We start from the raw sequence: 13,269 nt of genomic DNA on the forward strand, positions 1-13,269 counted from the left end.
AAACACAAAATTAGCCAGGCGTGGTGACGCACACCTGTAGTCCCAGCTACTTGGGAGGCTCGCTTGAGCCCCAGAGGTGGAGGTTGCAGTGAGCTGAGATCATGCTGCTGCACTCCAGCCTGGGTGACAGAGCAAGACCCTGTCCAAAAAAAAAAAAAGAAAAGAAAAGAAAAAAAAGAAAGTGTAGTGGTAGCTTTAAGGGATGATGCTGTGTGACTTTGGGTAAGCCCCTTTCCCTCTCTGGTGAGACAAAGAACCTAAACTTTGGTGCCTGGTAAAGCTGGGCACAAGTCCTCGCCCTGTCACTTTTTAGCTGGGTAAGCCCTCTGAAGCTCAGTTTGCTCATCTATAGAAGAGGAGTGGCAATTCCTACCTCACAGTTCTTGTAGGGATTTGGTAGGTAGACAAAGTGTGCACATGGTGAAGAGTCTCAGCCTGAACCTGAGTCTGACCCTTCTCCCAGAGAGGCAGAGGAGACCCACGGGAAGCCTGCTTGTTTCAGGGACAGTGAGGAAGATTTCTAAGAAAATATCCCTGAACCTGGGACCACTTTTGGAATTAAGTCATAGCTGAGCATGCTGAACAGACTTAGATGATGACCCACCAGGGTCTGAAGGGAGGAAGGAATGAAGGGTGAGGAGCCTGACCCAGCCACGGGGCACTGGTAGGGCCTTCACGTGCTTATTTGACAGATACTGTGGCCCAGGCACTATCCCCAGTGCTGGATACAGCAGTGGCTAAGGGTAGACAATGTCCAGCTCTCACAGAGCTTATAGCCAAGTGAGAGGAGACAGACATTCACCAACTAATGCAATTCAACTGAGCAAAATGTAGAGATGGCAGCAGGAAAGCATTCCAGGCAGAGGAAACAACCCGGACAAAGGACCTGAGGTGGTAATTCCAGCAAGCATGAAGAGGCTCACGTGGTGGGGTGGGAAAAGTGCAGGGGAGAAAGGTGAGACTGCAGATGGAGGTGGGGGCCCAGCATGTAGAGCCTTGGAGGCCTCCGTGCGGGTTTCCATATCTATAGGAAGAGCAGTTTGGAAGCCTGTGGTTTGTGGACAGACATGTGGGGTGGGGAGTATCTTTGAAGCCCCTAAAGTTGTATGAAAAGCTTTAATTTCCGGGGAGAACACCTCTAGCTTTGATCAGATCCTCGCATGGGTCTGTGATCCCAAAGGGTAAGGAAGCTTCTTACATGATTCCATTCGCTAAGTGCCCGTGATGAGCGGGTGGCAGGCATCCTAGAACCTTCCGTGAGCTAGCCCCTATCCCACACCTCCAGCTAGTCTCAGCCTTCTCCCCACCTTCAACCTGCACCTCACCCAGACAGAAGCACCTGCAACTCTCAGCTACACTCTGCTGCTCCAAGCCTTATTAAAGAGAATTTGTGTCAAATGCTCTGTAATAGTACCTCTGTTGTCCCACTGTGCCCCCACTGTCATCTCCCCACCTGGCTGGCTCCCCCTTGTTCTTCAAAAGTCAGCTAGATGTTGTGCTCTCTGGGAACCTGCCTTGACCCCACCCAAGCAGGTTGGGTCACCTTCCTTGTGTCCTTCCACCCTGCTCTTCTCTCAGCTGGCTTCTCTCAACACTGTGTTCAGATGCCTGCTGCCCCTCCTCTGTCAGGAGCTCTGTGAGAGCTCTGTGTCTTGTTCATCCCAGTGTCCCCAGCACTCAGCACCAGGGCACCCGGTCACACATGGTGGGGGACAATGGACAGAGGTGGAGGCTGCAAGGTGGGCCAGTGGACACTAGAGGGCACTGTGGCCACTAGAATCCCAGCCTGCTGCTGGCCAGGCAGACCCAGGAGGCTCCCAGGCCCACGATTGTCACATGGAAACTGTTGCTGGGTCCTGCAGCTCCTCAGCTCTGGACCTAAGCAACCAGGGCCACAGTTCCAGCCTCCCGATAAACCTTCTGCTCCCTTTCCAGACCAGACCATTTCTCATGACAGTGCCATCTCACTGCAGATACTCCTTTAGTTCTTCACAAATGTGGGTGCCAAACACTCTTCTCGCAGTTCTGGCCTGCAACACTCTGCACTTCTCCTTGCCCCAGCCAACCCCTCCCCTGGCTAACTTCTGCTCATGCTCCAAGCTTCCACTTAGATGTCGGCTTGGAGAAGCCTCCCTGGCCCTCAGGCTGGGTTGGGTATATTTCCATGGTGCTCCCACAGCACCCTGCACTTCCCTTATAATTGTCTGTAATTGTCTGTCTCCTTGTCTATTTCCTGACCTGACAGTGGGCTTCATCACAGCAGGGTTGTTACTCACCACCCCATCAGTCACATTTAGCAGCGTCTGGCACATTGTAGGCACTGGATAAATCCTTGAATGAAGGAATAAATGAATGGATGTGTGGATGGACAACTTGAGGCAAGTCATTTTACCTCTCTAGGTTTCAGTTTCCCCACCTGTAAGTCACCCCTACTTAGCAGGGTGGCCACAAGGATTAAAGATAATGTGTCTCCAGTGCTCTGTAATAGTACCTGATATTTAGCAGACATTTTCTGACTCAAAGCAATTATTACTATTTGGAACAGTGAGAAAAGGGCAGGGGGAGGAGTTGAAGGAGACTGCCCAGAACCTGGGATAATGTCTCCCACGTAGGTTTACCATTTAGATATGGAAGATGGCTTTAACAGCAATAATAAAACTACCAATTTTATTAAAAGTAACAGCACCTACTGTGTGCCAGGCCAGAATCAGGAGGCCTCTGAGGAGGTGGTGGGAAGCCCCTAATCTCGGCCAGAGGATGGAAGGCCAGGGCCGAGGCCAGAGCTGTAGACATCGCTCCTGTGTCTGGAGAACAGTCATTACTGGCACGGCTGGTTCCAGACTCTTTATTCATAGGTAAAAACTTGTCTAAAGGGTCATTAATTCCCTCTGTAATTAATGTAAAACCTGCAGGGTTTGTATTAATGGAAAAGTAAGCTCCATCATCAAGCTGATAACATTGATAATGTGTACTTGTAATTATACACTGGAGATAACTATAAATTCAGTCACTGAACTCATAAAATGTCAAAATTCTTGAGGCCACCAAGAGCTGGGTAGCAGCTGCCCCATCAGTAGCTTTATACCAGTTGCTCTGAGGTGATGAAAAATTACCACAAGCTGGTAGCAATGGTAATATTCACTGTACATTTAAAAGCTTTTTCGGCATAAAATAAGAGGGCACTTTTAGACAAAACAGCATGTTTTGATGCAAGGATATGGAACTTGAAAGCACAGTGAGCAAAGGTCATCTTGCTATAAAATAGGAACCAAAAACAATCTTACAAGCGTTTGCCTCTGAGCCGACCAGGCTCTGACCTCACTTGGGTACACATAAAAACTGTGCTTACTGCAGAAGAAACACGAAGTACCAAGTGTTTTCTCTCTCTCTCCTCTCATCCAATTCTAAGGGAATCAATTATCTCACATGGCCCCTTGCCGCCTTGTGTTACCAACAGGCTGGAGGATCACTGCAGTTCAATGGCAGGAGGGGCGGATCCTGATGCTGGAAAAGGTCATATAGCTTCCAAGTTGGTGGCCATGTCAGGCCATGGGCAAGCAGAGGAGGCTGGTCCAGAGAGAGAAGGTCATGAAAAAGAGATGATAGGCGGGGCACAGTGGTTCACGCCTATAATCCCAGCACTTTGGGAGGCTGAGGTGGGCGGATCACGAGGTCAAGAGATGGAGACCATCCTTGCCAACATGGTGAAACCCCGTCTCTACTAAAATACAAAAATTAGCTGGGCATGGTGGCGCACGCCTGTAGTCCCAGCTACTTGGAAGGCTGAGGCAGGAGAATTGCTTGAACCCGGGAGGTGGAGGTTGCAGTGAGCCAAGATCATGGCATTGCACTCCAGCCTGGGCGACAGAGCAAGAATCCATCTCAAAAAAGAGAAAAAAGAAAAAGAAAAAGAGATGACAGGGACCAGGCAAGCCATGAGAGATGGAGAAAGATGAGACATGGGCCCAGGAGATGCAGAGAGCGAGACAGCAACCTTGGTCCTCGACTTCCTGGTCCCACTTCCAGTTGGTGTGAGGCCTGGCAGTATTTCATTAACTGTTCTTAGATTCTGTGAAATGTAGCCTCACAATAGTCCCCCTCATTAGCCCTTTATTCTTGAGCTAGCTTGAGTGGGCTTCCATTCCTCACAACAAAGTGTACCCAGACTAAGACAAGTGAAAATTGGGAATGTAAGTGCAGGGCTTGTGTAAGCAAAATTGCATAAAGAACACTTAGGTAGAGGGGTGAATGCAATTGTCCAGCATTTGTGTTTGTTCACCCAGAAGCTCCCTTGTTCCCTGACACTTACAACCACAGCCACACGCTCCAGCCACACGCTCACACATGCTGACATTCAGTGGTACACAGAAACAAACGCAGCAGCAACCCGATATGGTTCTCTGCAGACCCCCTGACATGCAGGGCCACGTGCCAGCATGCAGTGTTGCACTTTGCTCTTCACAGCCACACTGCCATGCAGCAGTGCACACCCACATGCATGAACACAGAGGTGCTGTCCGTAAGGCTCAGGGCAGGAGTCGAAGCTTCACTGAGCTCCATGCAGCCTCCCTCCCCAGCTGCCAAGTGACTCATCCCCAGGGCTGCTAATTAAAGCCAGGACAGAGGGGACAGAGGCAAGGGGAGGGGAAGAGAGAGAAGGCAAGTTTATTTCGGTGCCAACCAGGCACTCAGCCAGTTTAGGGGTCACCCACTTCCTGGGGCTGGGCCAGGCGGTGGCAGAACACAGAGAGGAAGGGGAGGAGAAGAGAAATCTCTTACCCCTTCTTGCCCTTCTTTGGCTTTCTGGAAAGGTACCTCCTCCTCTGTCCACTGTCAGAATCCAGTTCTGACTCCTCCAGACTTCCGTCCTTACAAAATGACTGTCTACCCCATCATCACGCTCCCATTTGGGCTGACCCGAGCTGGCTCATCTGTGTCTGCAGCAACCCCAGACTGGGAAGCAGTTAGTGGCGAGATTCCAGGCAAAGGATGTGGTAGGAACAGGGCAAGGTGGGTAACCAGGCTGAGCCAAATGGGAGGCATCATGGGAGGTGACGCAGCTGGATGGCTCTGGGGACGGGTAGTGTCTTGGACATGTGGATGGGAGAGCCACGGATCGTTCATGAGGTCTTGGCCATCCCAGATTGCCAAGAGGTCAAAACAAGAGATTATCTAATCCAAACTCCTGTAGGACAGATTGGGGCACCGAGGCCCAGAGTGGGAGGCTCCTCCTCCCACTTCTCCTCCAACTGCAGTGGTTCCCGTTGCCATAGGGACGTCCCTGTCTCTGCGGGTGTCAGCAGCTCCCCCACCCGCTCCCTCCTTCCCTAGCAACAGGCCACCTCCTCCTGCTTTCATCCTTGCGTGTCTAGCAACCCCAGCCTGGTCCCCAGAGCCAACAAGTTCAGGTTGACCCTCACTGCAGCAGTGCCTCTAGGCCTGGGCCCCCTCATCTTCTGGTGAGGGCCTCATCAGGCCCCTCCTGCCCTCTCTGTTTTCAAGTTCTACACCTCTTCACATTCTTCCAGCCTGACTATATAGCGTATGACAACGGATTGGGTTAGGGGAAAGCGGAGGACACTACAGTTTGTTGCGCCACTATTTCACACTGAGCGTTGCTTTACTTTAAGTTCTCTCATCAACCCAGAAAAGTCAAGACTATTGTTTCCATTTTACTCATGAGAAACTAAGAACCAGAGAAGTTAAGTGATTTTGCAAAGAGCGCACAGCTAGGAAGCAGGGTCTGCTGCTAGCTAGCTTTGTAACCTCGAGCCGTGGCCAATCCCTCTCTGGACTTTGGCTTAAGGTGCCTTTAGGTCAAATCTGTGACAACTTCTCAGAGATCCACAAGAAGTCCAGGCACCTTTCTCTGCCCATGCCTACCCCCCACCCCCATCACCAGCTGTTCTGCTCTAATTAGACACCACACTTCCTCTGGCACCCCATACTTAGAAGTCCTCAGGCCTGGGTCATGCCAAGGGTGGCTTGCAATCTACCGACTCTGCTCTCTCCTTGTTATTCAGTTCCCATAAAAGCCCAGGCCTAGTGCCTCTCCTCGGTGTTTCTTCTACCCCCTAGCCCTTCCCCTTCCACAAACGCATGCACGCACACATGACGTTTATTAGATGAGGAAACTGGGATTCCAAGAGACGAACAGATTGTCCAGTCACATAGCTAGAAAGCAACCTACCCCCAAATGGAGGCCTGTGCGTGGATCCAATGTTTCTGCCCTTCCTATGCCACAGAGCCTCGCCTCTCTGCTCCAACTTTCCCCAGCTCCCAGCTGATGGCAGAAGGTCACTGTGACCCAGCCCTGACCCGCATTCTGACCTTACTGCTCTTTTCCTGCCTAAATCTTCTATTTTAGCCCCACGGATCGCTCCCTGACTCTAAACCCACCCCCCTCTCTTTCCTCCACAAGCTGATCCCACCTCCGGGGACACCCTCCTTATGCAAATCTGCATGGCAGTCCCTGACAGCCCTGCTCAGACACTGCCTGCTCCAGGAAGCTCTCCTTCACCCTAACTGGAGCGGATTCAAAAATTTACAAGTGGGTCCCTACCCAGCCCTGGTTGCAAGTTCAAATTGCCTTCCCACCATGTTGTCAAGATCTTGCCCCACACACGCCATGCTTTAGCCCCTTCCCATAGCCTGAGTTTGACCCTCACCTCCCAGATGCTGACTTCTCTAGGCCCCTATAGCCTCCTTGACTGTGGGCCCAGGACGGATGTCAGGAAGCGTGTCTGAATAAATTAAATGCTGGCTTTGGAACCAGACAGCCCAAGGCACTGACTCTCTCAGAACCTCTTCCCCTAATCTGTAAATCAGGGATTGTAATCCATGCCTATTAGGGCTGTTGTGAGCATTATATTCCAAGTTGTTAGTATGTGAGGAACAAATGATGATTGCTATAATTGCTAATATCAGGATGAGGATGAGGATGATGATTATTATCTGCCAGGCTGTCGAGAGCTCCCGTGGTGATGGTATGGGTAGCACTCTAGGTTGGCGCCAGGCAGACTTGGGTTTGAATCCTGGCTCAGGATCCATATATTAGCTGAATCCACATATTAGCTGCCTGGCTGCAGGCAAAACCTATAACCACTCTGAGCCTCAGTTTCCTCAGCTGTAAAACGATAAGGCCAGCCCAGGTTCTACCTACAGTGTCACTGGGAGGATCAAACAAAAGAAAGTCCCTGACAACTTCTGTAAGTTGTAAAGGCCCAAATGTATATCATCACATGACTTATGATTATGCTCATTATTAAATGTCCTGAGCTCTGTGTCCCAGGAACTTCCTTGCTGGAAAGAGCTGATAACTAGAGATGTTTTCAATCTTCTTCTTCAACAAGTAGCAGGTACATCACTGGGGATGCTTGCAGGAGCCCCGTGCTCGGGGTCAGCTGAGGTGGCCTCTCTCCAAACCCACGGTGGGACACTGAGATCTATTCCCTTTGCTAGACAGGTGCCTTCCTAAGTGCTAGAACAAGCTGTGCCCGTGACATGCTCCTTGGCTGCATGCTGGGTCTAATTATGTCTTGTCACAAACCCCTTTCCTGGACACTGGGACTGATTGCATTAAGGGACTGATTACATTAAGGCTGGCCTGTGTGTGTTCATCCCACAGCCCCAATCTTGGCTCTGGGTATCCGTGTGTTTACCCCAGATCCCCTGTCTGGGGTGCTAGAACAGAGGGTGTCTCATTAGACACTTTTGTCTGTATGCTGGCATCCTCTGTCCCCAGCCCATATCCCCTGCCTGAATGACAGGACCAGGGCTACTGCATACAGTCGGGCAAGTTGTGCCTTGCACAAAAGGTCACAGCCAAAAGGATACGAACAGGGGCTGATATCCAACCCGTGCTATGCTCAATGGAGCCACTCAGAGGGGGTGCCCTTGAATGGGACATCTTTTTCTATTCTTCACAAAGGTGCCAATTATGTTACTGCCAGCTGTGGCTGGGAAGGACTGTACCCATCTGTGCCTCTGCTGCCTGGGCTCAGCTCAGCTCAGTGGCCTATCCCAAAGCCCCCAGCCTAGATGTTAAGGCTGAGTGGGTCCTATCCTGAGCACCCTCATCATTCCTATATAATCCTCTGCCTTCCTATACTTGACACCTCTGCCTTCATGAAGCTTCTGATGGGGTAAGGCCTGGGAAATGCACGAAGGTCCCTTGTCTTTACCTTTACCCAAGTTTTACTCCTGCCTCCCCAACTGGCAGATTGAACACATCTTTAAAGCTTACTATGTCTACCAATGGGTCAGTAACAACAATAACAACAACAAAAAAAAAACCAAAAAACAAAAACAAGAACAAAAAACAGAAAATAAAATAAAATAAAATGTACCAAAGCTTGTAAATTTTTTTTTACCAAGCACGCACACACAAAATTTTCCTTGTCGCCATAATGTATAGTTCTAATGTCTAGAATGTGTTACATCCAGAGTCCATTCAAATCCCACTACTCAGGGCTGCCACAGATTCAGGGTGGAATGTGAACGCTAGACCAGGGAAGCTCAGCATCAATCATGCCCTCTTCCCCCGGGAGGAGAAGGTGGAAAAGGTCCTGAGTCCAGAGCTGACCTCTCAGCTTTCACATCTGGGCAGCTCCTATGAGCCCCTATGGTGTTCAGCCAAGCCCCCAAGTCAACTAGTGTCGGAAAGACTAAGGAACAGTCTTGAACCCCCTCCCCACAGCTGCCACACCCCCCAACTGCCCTCCCACTCCACTCCATAGCCACCTTTAATACCAACAGGGAAGACACCCTTGAGTTGGCCCCTCCCCCTGCCCATGGATCCTGCAGTTACAAACCAGAGGCCCCCACCCCAGGCCCTGCCCCATCTCCCAACTAGTACTAAAGAAAGGAGGTACTGACCTGACTGTTCTGGAATTCTCACCATCAGATCTGAAAGGGAAACAGAGAAAAAAAAACCAAAACAGTTAGTATATGCTCTCTACTTTTCTCCCTCTGTCCTAGGTAGAGTGGCTTTGGGGGCCTTGAGGCCTAATGCACATCACAAAAATGAGGGGAAGGGTATTTCATGCAGAGAGAAGAGAATGGCAAGTGCAAGGCTGAGAGACAGTAGAGTGCCTCACCAGCTGAAGGGATGGAGAGGAAGACGGTGGTGCTGGGGTGCAGTGAGCAAGGGGAAGAGTGGTCAGAAGTGAGGTCAAAGAGGCACCAGGAACCAACCATGTGGGACCTAGTGGATCGCAGTGAGGAGCGTGGCTTTCCTCGAGGCAGCCAGCAGCCGTGGGCAGGGGCAAAGCCCAAGCTTGAAACACAGAAAGACTTAGGTTCAGATATTGGTTCTGCCACTTACCAGCCCCAAGACCTGGGCAAGTCACTTCACCTCTCTGAGTCTGAGCCTCAGTCTCCCCATTTGTGACATGAGGCCGATCCTCACAGGGCTGTTGGGATAATTAAACCCTTTGGAACCCGGTAGGCAAATGCCAGGTATTATTAACACCACAGAAGAGGCTTTGCCAACTGCCTGGTCCAACCTGCTTATTTTCCAGATGAAGGGAACGAGGTTGAGGGGATAAATGAGTCAGCCGCTGGGCTCCTTTCTACTACACTGGTCTGCCGTTTTCATTGTGAGGCCTCTTTAGAGGCAAAAGAAGGGCAAGAGAAGAGAATGGAGTTGGGACATCACTGAGGGAACCAGGGAATGAGTGAAATCTGAACCATACCCTTCCCCTCCCACTACGCTTTCCCAAGAAAAGAAGAGTGTGAGAGTGTATACGCAAGTGCACACACACGTGTACACGTGTGTGTGTGCGCGCGTGTGTGCGTAGGGGAGGGAGGATCAGGACAGTGGGGCTGGTGTCCGCTGCGTGCAGTGAAGGGACGGAAGAGGACCATGGAAGTTGAAAGTGGGAGCGTGTGGGACACGGACTTCCCCTTCGTCATCTTTCTCCATCTTCACCTCAGGCCTCCCACCCTCGCTCATGCTGCAAAGGAGACAGAGATGAATACAGCACAGACTCTGTCCTCAGCTGAGAGAGCCAAGACATGGCTTTAGTGAGGGGAGTGTCCACCTATGCTAAGCGCTAAATGACATAGGTACACACAGGGAGAGGAGCAGGTGGGCCTCAGAAGGGAGCATTTGTTGAAAGAATGAAAGGAGGCCCCGCTGGCGAGGTGGGGCAGGCAAGCAACAGGGTGCTGCAACCACAGCACTCCTGGTTCCACTACTCACAAGCCATGGAATCCTAGGGAAGATACTTCACTTTGTCGAGTGTCAGTGCTTTGCCTTGTAAAATGGGGCTTTGGGGGTGGGCTGCGGTGAGAGTCACTCCTTTTATGGGGTGTGGCTGTGAGGCTCAGCCTGGCACAGTGCCCAGCACATGGTACATGCTCAGCAGATGCCAGTAGCACCAACCCTTAGCCTTCTCAGCGCCCTGAAGGAACAGAGGACCAGGGCCACAGCATGCCTTATCACATTTATTAAAATGTTCCATCTCCCTCTGCAGCAACAAGATTGCTTCTGAGGCCTGGCCCAATTATTCTCAGGTACAAGGCCTGAGGGACCTGACTTCAGTGACTCCCCAGATGCCTACAGAACTGAGGCCAAGCCTCTTAGCCTCTCTCCCTAACACTAACCCTCTGCTCCAGGCAGGCCGATCTCTTCACCACCCACCTACCCCCAAACCCAGCACACATGTGTTCAGTCGGCTGTCTACCAGGCCCTGCCCTGGGAATACAACCTCTCAAGGAGCTCATGGACTGGCCACTTGCCCCAATCTACCCAAGTGTTTAAACAACACTTCTAATCACCCCCACCACCACTGTGAACAAACTATGAGTACCTACTATGTACCAGGCAATAGTGTTAGCCTCTTTTTGTACATTGTCTCCTTTGATCCTGCAATGTGGGGGTTATTCATCCAATTTTAAGATGATGAAACTGAGACTCAGAGAGGTCAAAATGACTTGTCCAAGGTCACACAAGTGGAGGAGCTCAGAGTGAACCCCAAAGTTCATGTTCTTACCACCACGCTCCACTATACCACAAGCTCAGTGCCGGGCACATACGCACTATGAGGGTGAGTTCCCTTATCTTCGTTCCTCAATATCAAGCCAGAGAGGCACCAACAGACCTTTCCTCTCCAGTGCTCTTTCATCTGAGAGATTATGAGAAATGCATCTCTGCTCCAGAAGTATTTCTATGTGATATGTGACAACCCTCAAGAAGGCAGCAAAGGGGAGCAAAAGAGCTCCAAATCATGATGCAGTGGGGAATTCGCCAATTCTCGCTATGGACTGATTCTTACTAGCTTGAGGGTGCACAGCATCATATGACTCTCAATGTGGGGGTGCAGCTTACCCCAGGGTTCATCACCCTTTATGCATTTAGCATATTATTCATTATGTATAGAACAACCATCAGTGCTATCCTACACCTCCTCAGAGGCTCATATCCTGCCCAATGGTCATGAAGCTGGGCCACCATTCTTTTGGGAGGCAGTATAGAATGCCTCCCAAAAGAATGGTGGTAGAAAGAATGCTAGGTCCTTTTATGGCTCATTCCCTAATTGGCAGTATGAACTTGGACAAATCATTTCCCTCTGGACCTTGGTTCTTCACCTGTAAAGTGATGGGGCTGTGTTAGTTGAGTTCTAAGCAATCTTTAAGTCTTAAAATATTCTATTTCTTCAGAACCTCAAAGTTTATCTCTTTTATCAACTAGATTCTGCTGTCTGCAAGGAGAAGCAATAGACCCAAGGACTAGATCCCTCTTCATCAATCCATGTCAGTAAAGAAGACCGCTTTCTCCTGCTATTCCCCACAGCCATTTATTTATTTATTTAGAGACAGAGCCTCGCTCTGTTGCCCAGGCTGGAGTGCAATGGCACTATCTTGGCTCACTGCAACCTCTGCCTCCCAGGTTCAAGTGATTCTCTTGCCTCAGCCTCCTGAGTAGCTGGGATTACAGGTGCCCACCACTACACTCTGCTAATTTTTGTATTTTTAGTAGAGACAGGATTTCGCCATGTTGGCCAGGCTGGTCTCGAACTCCTGACTTCAAGTGATCCACCTGCCTCGGCCTCCCAAAGTGCTGGGATTACAGGCGTGAACCACTGCGCCTGGCCAGACTTCTCTTAATGAAAGGCCGCTTAGGCCCCAGGATTCTCAAGAGATTCGGATGTGCCAACTCCCATCCTCAGTAGTGACGGCCAATAAACAGTAACTTGTTGGAGCTTTGAGGATAGTAACCATATTTTCTTAATCAAAAACAGGCATGTAATCTGACCAGGGACTTTAATGTTGCTTCTTCCAGGTATAAGAAGCAATTTGGAAGATGGGAGAATAAATGGCAGAATATTGAAAGTTCCTGAGCCTTTTGGGGACTTATGGGGAAGACAGAGCAGAATGGCTGAAAAGAACGGAGGCCCTGGAGCTGCTGTGTTGGAGTTTCTGCCCTTGCCTCTTGACTAGATTGCCTGCCATGCTCCAAGCCATCCATAAGCAGCAACTGGGGAACAATATGGTGCCTCTTCCCAGGAACCTGAAATTAGATCAAGAAGGTTGTCCCTGAAAGCAAAACTAATTAAATAAATACAAAATGCATCAGAAATGAGATATGTGGAGTAACTTCAATGATCACAGACTGGTCCTCAAGCCAGAATCTGAATAACATGCCTAAAAGATCATGTCTCCCACAGAAAGGAGACTGGACATCAACAGAAGTAGATTTTTTTGTTTTGTTTTGTTTTGTTTTGTTTTGAGACAGACTCTCGCTCTGTCACCAGGCCGGAGTGCAATGGTGCAATCTCGGCTCGCTGCAACCTCTGCCTCCCGGGTTCAAGCGATTCTCCTGCCTCAGCCTCCTGAGTAGCTGGGATTACAGGCGCCTGCCGTCATGCCCAGCTAATTTTGTATTTTTAGTAGAGATGGGGTTTCACCATGTTGGTCAACCTGGTCTCGAACTCCCGACCTCAGGCGATCCGCCCGCCTCAGCTTCCCAAAGTGCTGGGATTACAGGCATGAGCCACCATGCCTGGCCCAGAAGTAGATTTTTTTAAGAATGAAACTTGAAGGGCAACTATGAACAGGGCTCCTCCCAGGAGTGTCCTGAGGAAAAAGAGACAGGTGCCCTGGCCCAGAAATCATGCGGGTCTCTCCAAAAGCTGAGAACCAGCCCCAAAGCAGCCTTGCACTTTCTCTCCTGAATATCACCTTACACCTAACTGCAAATGTCTTTGTGGACAGCTCCTTTCTCACACTGACTGCTAAAGGAACTTTTTTTTTTTTTTTTTTTTT

General features: G+C 50.1%; 1 pseudogene; it reads left to right on the top strand.

The window, feature by feature from the left end:
- Positions 1-4,392: 4,392 nt before the first annotated feature.
- The window catches only part of LOC108520296 (40S ribosomal protein SA-like), a 37,724-nt pseudogene continuing 28,847 nt past the window's right edge, over positions 4,393-13,269 (top strand).

This window comes from Rhinopithecus bieti, unplaced genomic scaffold, assembly GCF_001698545.2.
Source record: "Rhinopithecus bieti isolate Rb0 unplaced genomic scaffold, ASM169854v2 scaffold_51744, whole genome shotgun sequence".
NCBI lineage: Eukaryota > Metazoa > Chordata > Mammalia > Primates > Cercopithecidae > Rhinopithecus > Rhinopithecus bieti.